The sequence below is a fragment of the Megascapheus bottae genome, chromosome 19 (genome assembly GCF_031878675.1).
Source record: "Megascapheus bottae isolate mThoBot1 chromosome 19, mThoBot2.hap1, whole genome shotgun sequence".
Classification (NCBI taxonomy): Eukaryota; Metazoa; Chordata; class Mammalia; order Rodentia; family Geomyidae; genus Megascapheus; species Megascapheus bottae.
This window is the reverse complement of record NC_143527.1, coordinates 41,027,017-41,043,464: the sequence shown is the minus strand read 5'-3', so window position 1 is coordinate 41,043,464 and position 16,448 is coordinate 41,027,017.

Here is a 16,448-nt window from a genome sequence, read left to right as displayed (position 1 = left end):
AATTTATTTGGTCATAATCTGAAGGTCAGATTTATCTACTTCATATTTTAATGGTATTGAAGAAACAATTAAAAATTGAACTGGGAACCTGTGATTCATGCCTATAATGCTAGCTATTCCAGAGGCCAAGACCTTGAGGATCAAGGTTCAATAACATCCTGGGCAAAGATTCTAAGCTTCTGAGAGGTTCTTATCTCTAACTAACTAACAAAATGTTGGAAATGGAGGTATAGCTCAAGAGTAGAGTGCTGGCTGTGATTGCAAGTATGCAAGCCTCATTAATTGCACACACGCAAAAAGAAAACACTGGAGTCTCTAAGTGTTCCATATTCTGAAAATCAAGATCATTTACATTCCTTAACAATCATTCTTAGCAATTTATACAGTTCATTTCTACACTCCACGAAGTTTTTATCTTTCTTTTTTTAGCCTGTGGCGGGGGGGTGGGAAACAGTTCTTTAAGGGAACTTTTCCTCTTAATTAGTGCAAAATCTCCAAATCAGTACATTGATTACAGTTAAATTTTCTATTGTTTGGAAATATTATTTTTCTGTTTATCTTTTCTCAAAGATATGTTGTACATCTGCAACGCTTAGAGCATAGGTTCCTCTTGGAACCTATGGTAGTGTTTTCTCAGCAGGTGCTCCACTTTTGAGTCATACCTCAAACCCATACATTCAAATCCTTCTCATATCTGTCTGTTTTCACAGCATTCTTTAGACCTCTTCCATTTTTCCACCAGTTCAGTTCTCTGTGTATAATTCTTCCAGAGTGCAACATCCTCTGGGATTAGACATTTTATTTTACTGTAGTTTCTCTGAACTCTGTATCTCCTTCTTTGCCTTGAAAACTGCAAAACCGATGCTTCTAGTATCACTTGCTATAATTCCCTTTTCTTTCAGAAGAAAAATATTTTGTCACTTCTGCCTGGATTGGGTTGGATTTTTTTTCTATTTCCTTTTTTTGTTCCTTTCCATTTTCTTAACGGCTATACCAACAATCGTCTTTTTGAAAGGGTTTTCCAGCTGTTAGTTTCTAATGATCTGTGCTGTAGGAGAACTGGCTTCATGGCCTTTATTAGATGGGGAGCTATAGTCCAGGCTAAAACGTAGAATATGGCAAAACTAAACTTGAAATCCAAACCAACTGCTACACTGAGTAGCAAGCCATAGAATCTCTTGGTACCTTAGTCTCCTCCTCTGGATAATGACACTTTTTAAGAGGAGTTTGGGGAGGTAGCTTTTCTATAAAAATGGTTAGCATAATTATTTGCACATAGAAAACATTAAATACATATTAATGACAGAATTTCCTCTACATCTTCTTTCCTTTTATTCTGACCTCTCAAAAAAAAATCTCTGCCGTGCCTATTAACAGCAATGTAATGCATGAAAGAGAGGAATTTCAAATAAGCATTAAAACAAGAAATAAAGTAAATAGAAATTCCCTTCTTGAATACTTGTTTGTTAAACATGCCATTTGAAATATGATGTAAAAATCAATGTTAATAAATAAAAACAGAAACAAAGTAAAAGGTATAAAGAAATGTCAAATTATACAATTGTTCATAGTAAGGTGTTGAGAATATTTATTTCAAACTTACTAAGAAACAGATAGGAATGCAGTAATAAAAAAAAGAGAAAATATTTTACAGTGGAAACTTGATCAGTGAATAAAAGAAAAGAAAAAAGAGAGCTGGAGGGAGAAGGAGTGAAGAAATAAAACAGCAAATAATCCATCATCCAATAAATATTGAATTCTTAAGTACTGGGCATCTCAAAGATAGTCATGGACATAGCCTCTCTTTTCTTCCATTGGCATTTTTTATGAGACATACTGATTGGATGCTTTTTGGACTAATAGCTCAATACCATATAATATTTTTTTTGTTCATTTGAAATAAGATAGGGAAGGAGATGTGAGTAAGAATCAAGTTTTGGAGGATGGCTGAGTTGAATTTCAGATCAAGCTCCCCTTCTTACTGGCTTTGTGACTTGGAAAATTTCTTAAATATCCTGAGTACCAACAAGTACTCCTTTGTAAATTACTGATACATAGAGTAACATTGGAGTAAACATTGGTGGGTAAAGCTAAGAGGAATTATACCTATCACATACCAGAGATTCAGTACATATCTAGTTAAATCAAAACAATTCATTATTAAATGAGAAGGGGATTTTTCTATCTTTTAGTGTCTCAAGCAATAACTAGAATTTTATAAGCCAGAATTCACATTCAGCTCACTCTTATTTCAATGATTTAAAAGTCTCTGTTCTATGTTAGATACCAGAAGAGACAATCCAGCTCATGAAATATATTTTTCATCTTTTAACTCTCATTTCCTTTTTTTATGCTTTTTCTGAAGCTTCCTTTTGTCCCAAATCATTAAAGGGATATTTTTTAACCTTTATTAAGATCATTTCATTTTTACCTCCAGACTCCTTTCACCCTGTGCTGCCAGCTCCATTTTGATTAACACAGGAGAAGCATATAAACATAAAGACATTTTGTAAATTCTAAATTTGCATTGTTTTCATTACTTTATGAAAGGATTTTGTGGAATGTCTTTTTACCTGGCAGAGATCATGGCAATTTGAAATTGTGATTGGTTAAAAATCAAAACAAGGGGCAAGGAGTTTGGCCTAGTGGTAGGGTGCTTGCCTAGCATGTGAGAAGGCCTGGGTTCGATTCCTTGGTCCCACATACATAGAAAAAAGCCAGAAGTAGTGCTATGGCTCGAGTGGTAGAGTTCTAGCCTTGAGAAAGCCCAAGGACAGTGCTCAGGCCCAGAGCGCAAAGCCCAGGACTGGCAAAAAAAAAACAGAACAAAACAACACAAGTCCTAGTCTACAATCTGATCTTGTCAAGATGCTGAGACCTGAGGATCAAGGATTGAGAAAACTCACAGAGACCCTTATCTCCAATTAGCAAGCAAAAAACAACAACAACAAAATAATGGAAATGGAGGTAAGATTAAAATGATAGAATACCAGCCTTGAGTGAAAAAAGACAATCAAGACCTCAGGGCCCTGAGTTCAAACCCCAGTACTGCTTTCCTTCTCAACCCTCACGTTTGTGCTTCATTAAACTAGGCAAAGATTCTACATAAGAGGAAGACTGGAAAGATATATAATAAAGACAGATGAAATATAGTACTGCTGTTATGCTTTCATCAATAAAAGAATACTTCCCTAAAACACTCAGATTACTCTAGTTTTGGGAAGCAAGCCTTTCCAAAAGGCTCTGGGCTTTATCTCATATTTCTTACTGTACTAAATTAAATAAATTTATGTGAAGATAGTTGTAGAGAAAAATCAGGGCAAAGGCTGGGAGAGGCCATAGATTCAGACATTCTCAACAGTAGAAGAGTTTTAACTCTTAGGGCAACAGAAGTAAAAATAGATGAACCCAGCATCCTGTGAACTAATTGAATCAAATCAATCCATTCCTCCTTTCACCCTTTCTCCTCTAGGAGACATTCTAATTGTGTCCCAAAATAGTTTCTCTCTGCCATTACTTCTCTGTCCTTTTAACAGCCATTTCCTTCAGAAATCCATTTTAATCTTCCTCTTGTAGATGTTAACTAGAGATTCTCGAGTGCAGGAAATGTTCATAATCAATGATAGACAAATTTTTCTTTTTCTTTTCATGGAGCTGATATTATTCATCCATTCATTAATTTCAGGACCTGATCATACAAATGAGAATAGAGTCCCTTTTTTGGTCAAGTATAAATTGCATTGTAAATAGGTACAGATGGCAACACAGAGACCTATGAAAGAAAGGGAGGGAGGCCAGGCATGATGTCACATACCTATAATCCCAGCCAGGAGAGAGGCAAAAATAGGAGAATCACATTTCAAGTCCAGTCCCAGCTAAAACAAATAAGGTAAAGCAAAAGGAGAAATGGAGTAATGAGTGCTTGTCTAACAAATGCAACAAATGCAACTCATCATACTACAAAAATAAACGAGAGAACTTAGATACTGTACACGCATCTTACCAACATGCCCTTGGAGATGTAGGTATTGAAGATTAAGGCATGTGATTCCACAGTTTGTACTTAGAGGGAACTGACTTTTTGGCTATTTAAAACTTCTTTGAACTGTGTTAAATATCCTGATGTGACATAAAGAGGTCTTCTGCTCCAAGACAATACCAGAATAACACCATGGTTAAAACAGAGCCTCACGGCATGAACTCAGATGAAGAAAGAAGCAAACAGATTAATATGGCTTCTCTACTCCCAAAGACAACCATCCATGGGGAATTTTCCCCCCATTTCCTTTTTCTTTTTTGCTCTAAATCACTTACATTATTTATTTATTTTATTATAATGTATAGAGGGGTTACAGTTACATTTGCCAGATAGTAGGTGCATTACTTCTCACATATTGATATTCCTTCTCATTTCTCATGTTTTTGCCATTTCCATCCCCCCCACTCCTTTCCCAATCATCTTGTTTTCCCTCCTTTCCTTTCCTATCTCAGATAATCAAATAAATGTATACACAATATACCAGGTACCAAAGTTCCCCCATTTCTTTAAAATATTTTATTATCTTTAAGTAGATGTGCAAGAGTTGCCATTCAACAAATCTGTTTAAGAAAATAGTGTTTGGGGGACTGGGAGTTTGGCCTAGTGGTAGAGTGCTTGCCTAGCATTCATGAAGACCCGGGTTCAATTCCTCGGTATCCCACAAACATAGCAAAAGGCGGAAGTGGTGCTGAGGCTTAAGTGGTAGAGTGCTAGCCTTGAGAAAGTCCAAGGACAGTGCTCAATCCCTGAGCTCAAGCCCAGGACTGGCAAAAAAAAAAAAAAAGAAAACAGTGTTAGCCTTTTAACATTCTCACTCACTCCTCCAAACCCACCCTTCCTTCACTTTTCCTCATTTTGTAGGATATGTTGAATTTTTGCTTGTCATTTCACAAAACAGTTTACAAATACAATGAATGCATCTTGCTCTGTATCAATACCTTCAAATTTTTCACCCCTTTCAACCCATTAATTTTTTCCTTTTTTTTCCCTGAAAGATCTTGAGCTGATTTGCTTGGCTCAAGTGTACTGAGATGCCACTTGTGGGTTTAGATGTCAGGAAAAGGATTTGCTTATGCCTCGGACTAAGCAATTTACAGGGAAGTGGTGCACATGCTTTAACTTCATTCTTGGTCTCCTCTAGCTGTCACTGAACTCACTGGACCTTTTACCACCCGGTGGGGAAAGTGATTATGAAGTGTTTCCCGGAGATAAGAATGCAGAGTATATTTAGATTGTCACTTAATCGCCACATTTCCAGCAAGCTTTGAGAAAGAGCCTGCTAAAAGGTCCTTCTTAGCCAGTGGCTCATATCTGTAATCCTAGATATTCAGGAGGCTGATATCTGGAAGAATCATGGTTTGAAGCCAACCTGGGCAGAAGTATCTGGGATGGAGGTCTGGCGAGTGTAAAGCCCTGATTTCAAACTCTACTACTGGCAAAAAAAAAATTAGAAAGAGGCCATAGATAATTGAAAGTCTCTGGGAAGATGATAAGGCAAAGTATAAAATAGAGAGATTTATAATTCAAATTCAGAATCAAATGTCGAAGAAATAGCCAGGCACCAATGGCTTACAACAGTAATCCTAGCTACTAAGGAGGCTGAGATCTGAGCATTATCATTCAAAGTTAGCCCAGGTAGACATATCCAAGAAGTTATTGTCTCTGATCAGATTAACCAGTAAAAAGCCAAAATTGGAGGTAGGGCTCAAATGGTTGGGCACCAGCCAGCACTGGGTGAAAAATCTGAGTGGGAGCTCAGGGTCCTTAGTTCGAACTCCAGTTTTGGCGCTCTCTCTCTCTCTCTCTCTCTCTCTCTCTCTCTCTCTCTCTCTCTCTCTCTCTCTCTCTCTCTCTCTCTCTCTCTCTCTCTCTCTCTCTCTCCCACACACACACACAATGTCAAAGAAATACTTCATACATGGTAACAGTCTGAGGAGCCATTGTAGTATATCCTTCAACAAGATGCAATATGATTTAGCATGTCAATTTTAGTTAGTTTGCAGTCAAGTAGTTGCACAGATCCTGCCACCTTGTGAAGGTTGCTACAAAAGTGAAGCAAAGACAAATCCAAGGGCCACACTGGAGCGCAGAGCACAGGATGCACAAGCAAAGATCAGAGACATGATGTCAGGAGGACATGAGCAGACAGAATGAGGTAAGTGGCCTTGGCCTTCAGATATAAGGCAAAGGACAACTTGACTTGGGTGCTGCTGAGATTGCTGGAGTGGGGGTAGTGAGAACACAGTCTTCAACTGGCAAGCAACACTGGCTCAGTGTTTACACATAGAAATAGGTTATGTTTCAGTTCTTCTGTTTGCCACTTCCTATACACGAAAGAAATCCTTGAATATCCAAATATTACGTACATAAAATTTCTACTCTTTAAAAATAAATAAGTGGGGCCGGGAGTTTAGCTTAGTGGTAGAGTGCTTGCCTAGCATGCACAAAGACCCGGGTTCAATTCCTCGGTACCACATATGTAGAAAAAAGCTGGAAATGGTGCTGTGACTCAAGTAGTAGAAATCTAACTTTGAGAAAGCCCAAGGACAGTGCTTAGAACCTGTGTTCAAGCCCTGGGATTAGCCAAAACAACAAAAACAAACAAACAAACAAAGTATATGTATATAAATTATATGTATACAAATGATTTATGTACATATAAACATATGAATGTTATACATACATATATGTGTACATAAACATGCAATATACATATATACATGTATAGATAGATATCAAATCAATTCTTCAGTTGAGTTTAGCATTAACAGCAAGGCTTGGCTCTGACTAGTATCTCTACTCATGTCAATCCATAACTATATGGGCAGAGATACAGTTCAACCTATCTGTTCTCTCAAGCTGTATCTTGTACTAGCTCTCTGACATTTTGCTTGTGGTAATTTTACATTCTATGTTTTCTTAACAACTAACAATCAGTCTTTGTTAAGATATCTTAAAAAAGAAAATTCTTGTTTATTGCAACTCTGTTCATGATAGTCAAACAATAGAGTCCACTAAGATGCCCAAAACACACAAATGCATAAACAAGTTGTGATTCATACACATATATGTATATAGAGTGCATATATGTATATACAGGCATATATAGTACATATATTGGGATACATATGTATAAACACTATGAAATAGTACAGATCCATAAGGAAAAATATATCATGTCATTTTGTCATTTGCAGAAAACAGATACCACTTGAGGCATCCCACTGAATGAGATTAGCCAAGCTCCAAAAGCAAAATATTATATATTTTTCACTTACATGTTGAAGTTACAACTAAAAGATATTTATATACATGTACATTTACATAATTATAAATATCCATATATATAATTACTTAGATGATTAAACAGAACATGAATCAAGCTAAGAGACTGTTCAGGAAGAAAGAAAAGAATGAAAAATGAAAGAGAACAAATAACTGTATAACACACCACAAGTATGTTTAAGTAGCACAGAGAAACTCAACAAAAGCAGATAATCACCAGGAGATGGGAAGGAAGAGAGATAGACCCATGAAGGGTGGGAAAAAAGCAAGAAATGAAGATGTGACCGGGAAAAGTATAAAGACAATCAAAAACAGTTCAAATAGACTATTCACAGCTATGGAAATAAAACAAAGAACCCCACTGGAGACCCTAGTTCTTAGAGTGGGGAATGGGGTCTGTATGGAGGAGAAAATGATTGGAATATAGCATTTACATGTTGCAGAAATGTAAATCTGCCCCTCTGCATGCCTGATATAAGCCAATACAAAATCCATTACTCCACATATAATTCTAAGTAAACTTTAATATCATTTTTATCAAGTTCACAAAATAATGTCAAGATTGCATTACGTCCTTAATGCTAACATGGGAATTAATGACTTTCCAAAAGTATCTAACCTGAAAAATGTGTTTATTAGTATATAAATATCACATTCATATTACATAATCTTCCAATTAAGCCCTGTAGATATTTCACAAACATTGAGAAATTTTCTTACTAATTCTAGATGCTTTGTGTCTATTGTCTTGTTGTCACTGAAAAAAATGTATTTATTGGTAGAAATTTAGAGATCATTGTGCTCTCTATAAAAACTTTGTTAAAATACTTAGTATGATTGTCTTTTGTAGCTGGGTGCTGGTAGCTCATGCCTGTAATTCTAGCTAATCAGGAAGCTGAGATCAGAGGAACGCGGTTCAAAGCCAGACCAGGCATGAAAGTTCATGAGACTCATATCCCCAATTAACCACCAGAAAACTGTAAATGGTGCTGTGACTCAAGTGACAGAGCACTACCCTTGAGCTGAAGAGCTCAAGGACAACACCCAGGTCCAGAGTTCAAGTCTCACCCAGGTCCAGGGTTCAAGCCTCATGACCAATAAAATAAAAAGTCTTTTGTTCTTTTGTGTGGTACTAGGATTTGAACTCAAGACATCATACTTGCTAGTCCAGCAGTCTACTTCTTTAACTACACCTGCAGCCTTTTTAGTTCCAAATGTTTTGAAGATATGTCTCACTTCTTGGCTAGGTTGGCCTAGACCATACTCCTCTTATTTATGTTGTCTGCTGTAGCTGAGACGACAGGTGCATGCCACCATATCCAGCTTCTTTTTTTCCTATTGGGACTTTTTTCCTTGTGAATTAGTTTTTGTTAGATGATTGATTGGGAGGGAATGGGAGAGGGACAAAAACATAAGAAGGGGTATCAATGTATGAGAAGTAATGCACCTACTCTCTGGTGAATGTAACTGTAACCCCATTATATATTACCTCTATATTAAAAATAAAATGAATGAATAAATACATTTTTAAAAAGAGAAGACATGGAGTTAACATTCCAACTACCTTCCTACCCTGCTTTCTGTACTATAGCAACATCTTGCTTCCATTATTTCAGTTGAACTTGAAATATCTCAAAAACCCAAATGCTAGCTTGTCTTGTTTGCATCATAACTGGTGTCACTGGCAAGTTCTCCTTTAGTCAAAATGAGCTGATCATTCCAGCGCACTGTCTGAGGACAATGATACCATTTAAGGAACAGTCTCAGGAGTCTGTACTTCCACTTTCTTTAAAAAAAATCCTATGCATACGATGTAAAAATCAATGTTAATAAATTCTGTAATAAAAAAATTCCTATGAAGTTTTCTCAAGCTTTGACGTGCTCTTGAACTCATTCCTTTCAGGAAATTCTAGTAGGTTCTGGCATTGAATAACCACATTCTTTTTTAGCCATCCCTCATTCAGGAAATTACATTTCATTTTTGTGCTAGTTGTTAGAGTGGCCACGTAGCAACATTATTGGCAAAAACATTAGCATTTTTCTCTACCCATGACAGAATTTCCCAGCGCTACTTTCCAATTCCAGCTTTCATTTCCCTGTCTTTTCTCCTCTCTCTCTCCCTACTCTCTCTCTCTCTCTCTCTCTCTCTCTCTCTCTCTCTCTCTCTCTCTCTCTCTCTCTCTCTCTCTCTCTCTCTCCCTCTTTCTCTCTGTATATGTCTGTGTGTACTAGAATGTGAAATCAGGGCTTGGGTGATTCTTTTAGCTTTTAGCTGGTACTCTATCACCTGAGTTATACCTCTACTTCTGGTTTTTTTCTGGTTAATTGTAGAAATGTAACAATTTTCTTGGATTTGTCTGTACAGGTTGGATTTGGCCCCAAATGCTCAGATCTGAGCCTCCTGAGTAGCTAGATTTACAGATGTGAGCCTTTCTTTTCTTCAAGAATGGAACACTTTCATAATTAGCACACATCTAGGACTTCCTAGCAGTGGATTACAATAGCTCAAAACCCAGCTACATAGGGTCATATAGGATGAGACTAAATGAAGGGAACTCTAGGACATGGAAACAAGAACTTTATCTTGAGTGATTGATGCTCTTAATGTACTATATTATTTCTCTTCTCTTTTTTTGCCCTTATGGTTAATCCCATATTGTTATTCTATCTGACTTTGGTACCTGGTATATTGTATACACGTTTATTTGTCTATTTGAAATAAGAAAGGGAAGGGGGAATAACAGGATGATTGGGAGGGGATGGGGAAGGAAAATGAGGACGATGTGCGAGAAGTAATACACCTACTGACGATTGTAACTGCCCTCTGTACATTATCCCAACAATAAAAAAAATTGAAAGAAAAGAATGGAACATTTTCATTAATTCATTGGGTAACTAAGTGCCGTCCTTTGTAGAAACACTGGCTTCATGATTTAGGCTCTTTTATTGTTGACTTCTCATGAAGAAATGCAAGGAATATAAGGATAATTTAAACAATGCAACAGTATTGCCTGTATGAATTGACCATTTTCTAGGTCCTATGTGGCTGGTAAAATTATCAATGCAATTATTAGAATGGTGTGATAAAAATCTCATAGCGAGCTTTCTATGACTGTAACAAATACCTGACATGGTTAACTGATGGCATTTATTTGCACTCACAGTTTTGGAGATTCCAGTCCACAGTTAGGCCTGGAATCAAGCAAATGAGTTATATTCCCCAGGAAGTCCAACTTCTTTTTTGTCATATATTTTATATTGTAATTAATAGAAGGGTTACATTATATTCACCAGATAGAAGGTGCATTACTTCATATACATTGATACCCTTTCTCATGTCTTGGTGCCCATTTCCCTCCCCCCACCCCGCCCCTCATCTTGTTTCCCCCCCTTTCCTATCCAATTTCAAATAACCAAATAAGTATATATACAATATATCAGATAATAAGGTGAAATAAGGTTATGAGATAACCAAGGGACAGCAAAAGAGATGAGAGATAACATAGTACATTAAGGACAACAATCACTCATTATTACATGGCTTTTGTTTCTATATCCTGGAGGTCCTTTCATTTAGCGTCATACTATATGGCCTTATGTATCTAGGTTTTGCTCTATTGTACATCTCTGCTATGAGAGCCCAAGGTTTCTACTGATTATGACAAATGAGGGAAACCATTGAGCCTATGTTCCTTTGAGTCTGGCTTACTTCACCTAATATGATTTTTTCCAAGTCTTTTCATTTCCTTACAAATGGGGCGATGTCATTCTTTCTGATGGCATCATAGAATTCCATTATGTATAAATATCATATCTTACTGATCCACTCATCAACTGAGGGGCATCTGGGTTGGTCCCATATCTTTGCTATGGTAAATAGCGCTGCAATGAACACCATTGTACTAGTGGATTTAGTATGTCCTTGTTTCTAGATGAGTGCAGGAAGCCCAATTTCTTTATGGTCAGAATTTTAACAATGAAACCTCTTCCTCTTCCTCCTCCTTCTCCTCTTCCTCCTCCTCCTCACTTGACTTAATTTGAGTTCTCAAACAATTAGCCTTCATAGTTTTGCCTTTGAATTTTGTGGCTTTTTCAAGGAAAGTTTGTTCCCTGAGATCATGACTTATCTCCAGATGTTTTACTTGATAGTTCTCTTTAATACTGAGGATTGAAGACCTTTGTGGTATTATATTGTAGGAAAGATTTAAAGTATGTGAATACCACTTAACACATCTACATTTCAGCACTGCAGATGGAATATATCTTGGTAAGCCAGGCAGTATTATACAAAGATAATAGAAATGTGAATTTTTAACAGGTACTGCAGTTTGTACTCAAAGCCTTTTCACTTGCTATGCTGCTGCTCTCTTAGTTGAGCCACACCTCCAGTTTCTTTTGCTTTGTTACTTTTCAGATATGGTCTCACACTTGTTTGTCTGGTCCAATCTTGGATTACAATTCCCCTACAAATGCCTGCTATATAGCTGGAAATTACAGGCAGGAAACACCATGCCTGGTTTGTTTGTTAAGATGAGTTTTTCTCAACATTTTTTCCCACACTGGCATCAAATTATGATTCTCCTACTCTCTCCCTCTTTAGTAGTTGAGATAATAAGTGTAAACCATTACATGTATCCTAAAATATGGTATTTGTTAAATAATATGCTATCTAATACTTATAATTTCCAGTCAAAGAATTTAAGAGGTGTGTGCCATAAGCACCATTAGCTGAAATTATGCAATGTTAGTACTTTTCATTAGTGATTTTCCTCAAGGCAATGGCATGACAAATCTAAAAGTAAGTTCTTCCTGATGACCAAGGCCATGCTATAATTAGTACACATTTGTGAACTGCCAGGTACATGCTTTATTTCCTTTATTGAAGTATACAAGCTTGTTTGTGGGAAAAAGTGAATAATGTGTTTTGGCTAGAAAATGTATAAACACTATTTTAACTGTTCTATCTTTATTTGAAGGAAAGAGCATCTTTTAGAACTGCATAGTTGCTGGCATAATTTTTCTATCATAAAAGTTTTGTGTAGCCTTTCACTTCATAATTTAGTCTTCATAGTTAACCATGGTTTTCAGAAATGCTCTGGAATAAAAAACAAAGAGCAAACTATGTAAGTTTTGCTATTCATTCTCTTAATTTCTCTTATGTATATGAAAATCCTTTTGAAAGAGAAATTTCATCTAATTTAGTGAAGATTTGCTTTCCATCCAAAAGGCCCAACATGGGAATGGCTTACAGAATAAGTTAGACACTTGATTGCTTTTATTTCATTTAGCAAGCTTTTATTTTGCACAATCTTAAAGAAGTAAAATGAATCATGGAGGCACACAAGGTGTGGACTTCCTTCAGAGCCAGCAACATAACTTGCTCTGTCATATGACTTTGTGTGTCCTTCCCAGCAAGACATCTCAGCAAGTCTCTGTGTCTCTCTGACTCATCTAATGCTAAGTCGGAGGAGGGTGTATGTGAGCAGAACAACTCGCACAGTAGTTCTGGATCAATTAAGAGCAAATAAGCAACACACTTAGCCAATCCACCACACATATACACTGAAAAACAGGCTCCAGGAAGCCTCTTGGAAAGATTTCTATTTTCTAAAAGGAATTAACAATTATAGGACAGATTTCCTATTTCAGCTTTCAGCAAATGATGAAGAGTAAGAATTATCAGCAGCCAGTAAGCCAAGTCAGAACTTTATATATTATGCTCTCATAATGGTTTGTGAAAGGACGAATGTTCTTCATCTTCTCATTTATTCTTGAAGATATTTATATTACCAAGGTGCAGAGAATTGTTTTGGTTACTAGTCACAAATAAAAATCCAAATTACATTATTACTTCTGGAAAAGTGCAAACCCCTTGAGAGTAGATATCTGCTTGGTGGGTTTTTTTTTTAACATACTGCTATCTATCAAGTACATCCTAAATAATACTATTTAAAATTTAGTCTAGTCCCATCGTTTGAAAAGGAGAAATTAAAAATGAATGCACTTGAGGAATAGAAAAATTGCTTCTATTCTTTCTCGGAATGAAGACTATTCTTTGGAAAAACATCAAAAGAGTAGCTAGAAATGCTAGACGTTCCCACAACAATCCTCTCAAGTTTTGTTCAGTTTTTTGTACTTGTCCTAAAAAGGAACGACACAGATCAATATGCATTGTATACCTAGACTGCTTTGTTAAAAAAAACCAATACATATACTACAAAATCAAGAAAGCAAGGTTAGGGAGGGATTGGGAAAGATGGGTAAGAATGTTGAAGGGGTAACATTAGTCTAGATACATTGTACTACCAACTGCTTTGATGAATAGCAACTCCTTTATAAAAGTAAAAATAATTTTTAAAACCTTCCCCTTGTTATGGCACTAAAAATAAATCAACTCATTAATGCGATTATGCCAGTGATAGATTCAGGTTCTATGATATACGCTCATAATAAGAGAGAATGATGTAAAGTATCTTTAAAAAGAATCATGTTAAATATACTCACACTAGCTATATAATCACACTACGAGATGACTCTGGACATTGAGCTTAAAATGGGTATATTCAAATTCTTCTTCAGACTTGTAACATATTTCTCTCTAATGCTGCATAATCAGTTCTGTCACTAGTAGTATAATTCACTGGGTAGCAATAGTTTAAGTTCACTGGGATTACCAGCAGGTAAGGATTCTTGCATAGTGTATTCACTTTTCAAATGACCTACTAAAGACACAATGATAATAACAACTATAATTGTACAAATGATTAGCAAATTTTCAGAGGCAAGTTTAAAGGTAGGTCTAGCCAAATCATATGGTGAGGACTTTATTCAGGAATGAGATATTGAATAAACATTTCCTTTCATCAGAAAGAAAGCACGATTTGTAAATAAAGACCATTTAGTGGATGGGCAGGAACTTGTATGGGCAGTAATATTCCTGTCTTCTCTTCTGCAAATTTCCATCAAAAGGCTTTTACTCCTTCTATGGAGCAGCTCTTTGAAAAGTTGAAAGTATACTGTTGGAGCATGCACTTCCCTTCCATGTACACATTTCAGTAGTCGTTAAAAACCAGCACCCAAGACACATGAAGGATGCTCGCAATTTTTCTTCCATGGATAGATATTACAGAGAGGAGCAGGTAAGAGGATCTCAATACAGCATCCACATGCAACATTTAGATTGTTAGCTATAGAAAAAATGACCCAGTATATGGTAGAAATGTATGTATGAATGTGTGCACATAGATAAAACTGTGCACGTGTATGTTCTATAACATTTATACAAAACAAATCCTTCCAACTAGAGAAACCAGTGTACCTGCTAAGCAAATAAGAAAATAAGAGCGGATACTTCACCTTTCTCATTAGGGAACAAACCCAAAGACACAGGTTTGTTCTATAGCTGGAAGCAAATACTAGCTAGTGTGATTTAGTCCTGGTTAATTTCCTGGCTTGTAGATGTTGCCTGACAATTCTCTCCATGGCCTTGAGCTTTGCTTTCCAGGTTCCCTGAATTGCTTGTTTACAAAGCAACCTTTGGCATTGTCCTCTCTCTTCACACATAGCCTGCTTCCTTTGCCTGTTTGGTTTTCATTTCGTTAGCCCTTTATCCCTTTGTTCTGGCATTTTTATTCAATAGAGAATAGATTTTGTGTCTCTTTATGACTTGATTATATGTTTCAACAAATAAGAGATTTATTAAACAATCTAAATCCTACTCACTGAGGTGAAGAAAAGAGATTAGAATATACTGTGGGAAATAAAGCATATTTTCATGGATTCAACAGGAGAAAATATAATTACAAAATCTACACATTGAAAAATAAATAAAAAATAACATCCATGAAAATACTAACTACCAAGTATTGAAGTTTTATGCTATGCAAAGTATGTTTGCTTCATTCTCCAAGTCCTTCATTTTATAGAGTCATCCATTAGGTACAGTCATAATTTTCATGCAATTCAAAAGCACCAAGTATTTCTTAAGGCACATATCTATTATGCCATAAGGAAGGAATTCCAATTCAGGTTTCTCTACTACCTCAAATATAATTTCCCTAAAATTTCTAGCTGTATATCAACGGTTTGTGCTGTCTTCTTAGATACAAAGGAAGTTGAGATTGTGCTAGGCCAGCCTGGGAATGAACTGGAGACCACATCTTAACCATTAGCTAGATGCAGTGTTAAACATCTGTCATCCTAACTACATGGGAAGTGGCACATAAAGTGGAGCCTACTATTTAAAGGAATACGATGATCTCAAGCTCATCCATTTTCCCAGCAAGTTTATGTTATGGCTGAGTCCTATGCCCTTATACAAAGACACTATACACATATTACATGTGTATATTTTTACATATACAGCATTCATCTATAGCTAACATTTACTTCTATGAATCATACATAGGTTTGAAGTGGTTCTCACTGTGGTTTTGATTTTCATTTTCCTATTAGTGAATATTGTTGACTATCAGTATACATTTTACTTCTTGGCAATTTATGTAGCTTCCTTTTTTTTCCTTAGAAGTGCTCTGATCCTTCAATCATATTTATTTTTTTCATATATTTTTATTGTAATTAATAGAAAGGTTACATGATATTTGCCAGATAGAAGGTGTATTAATTCACATACATTGATACCCTTCCACCTGTCTTGGTCCCCATTTCCCTCCCCTCACCTCCGCCCCTCATCTTGTTTTCCCCCCTTCCCTATCCAATTTCAAATAACCAAATACAAATATATCCGATATATCAGGTAACAAAGTGAGATACTGTAACAATATGAGATAACCAAGGAACAGCAAAAGAGATGAGAGATAACATCGCAATGTTAATCTTTTTAGTATCATGAGTCCTTTATACACACTGGATAAAAATCTACTTATTAAGCATTTGTTTACGGATATTTTCTCACATTGAATGCTTTGTCTTCTCATTTTCTGATCATTTTAATTTTGGTAAATATGTTTTACCCATTTATCCTTACTTTAACTTGTTTTGTTTGTTTCTCAGAAGGCTTTACCCAACTCAAGTTTATGAAAATTTATCCCTCCAAGAGTAACATTTCCTTCAAAACTCCTATCAAATTTGAGTCAGTTAGTTTGTTTCTACTGCTGGGGATCAA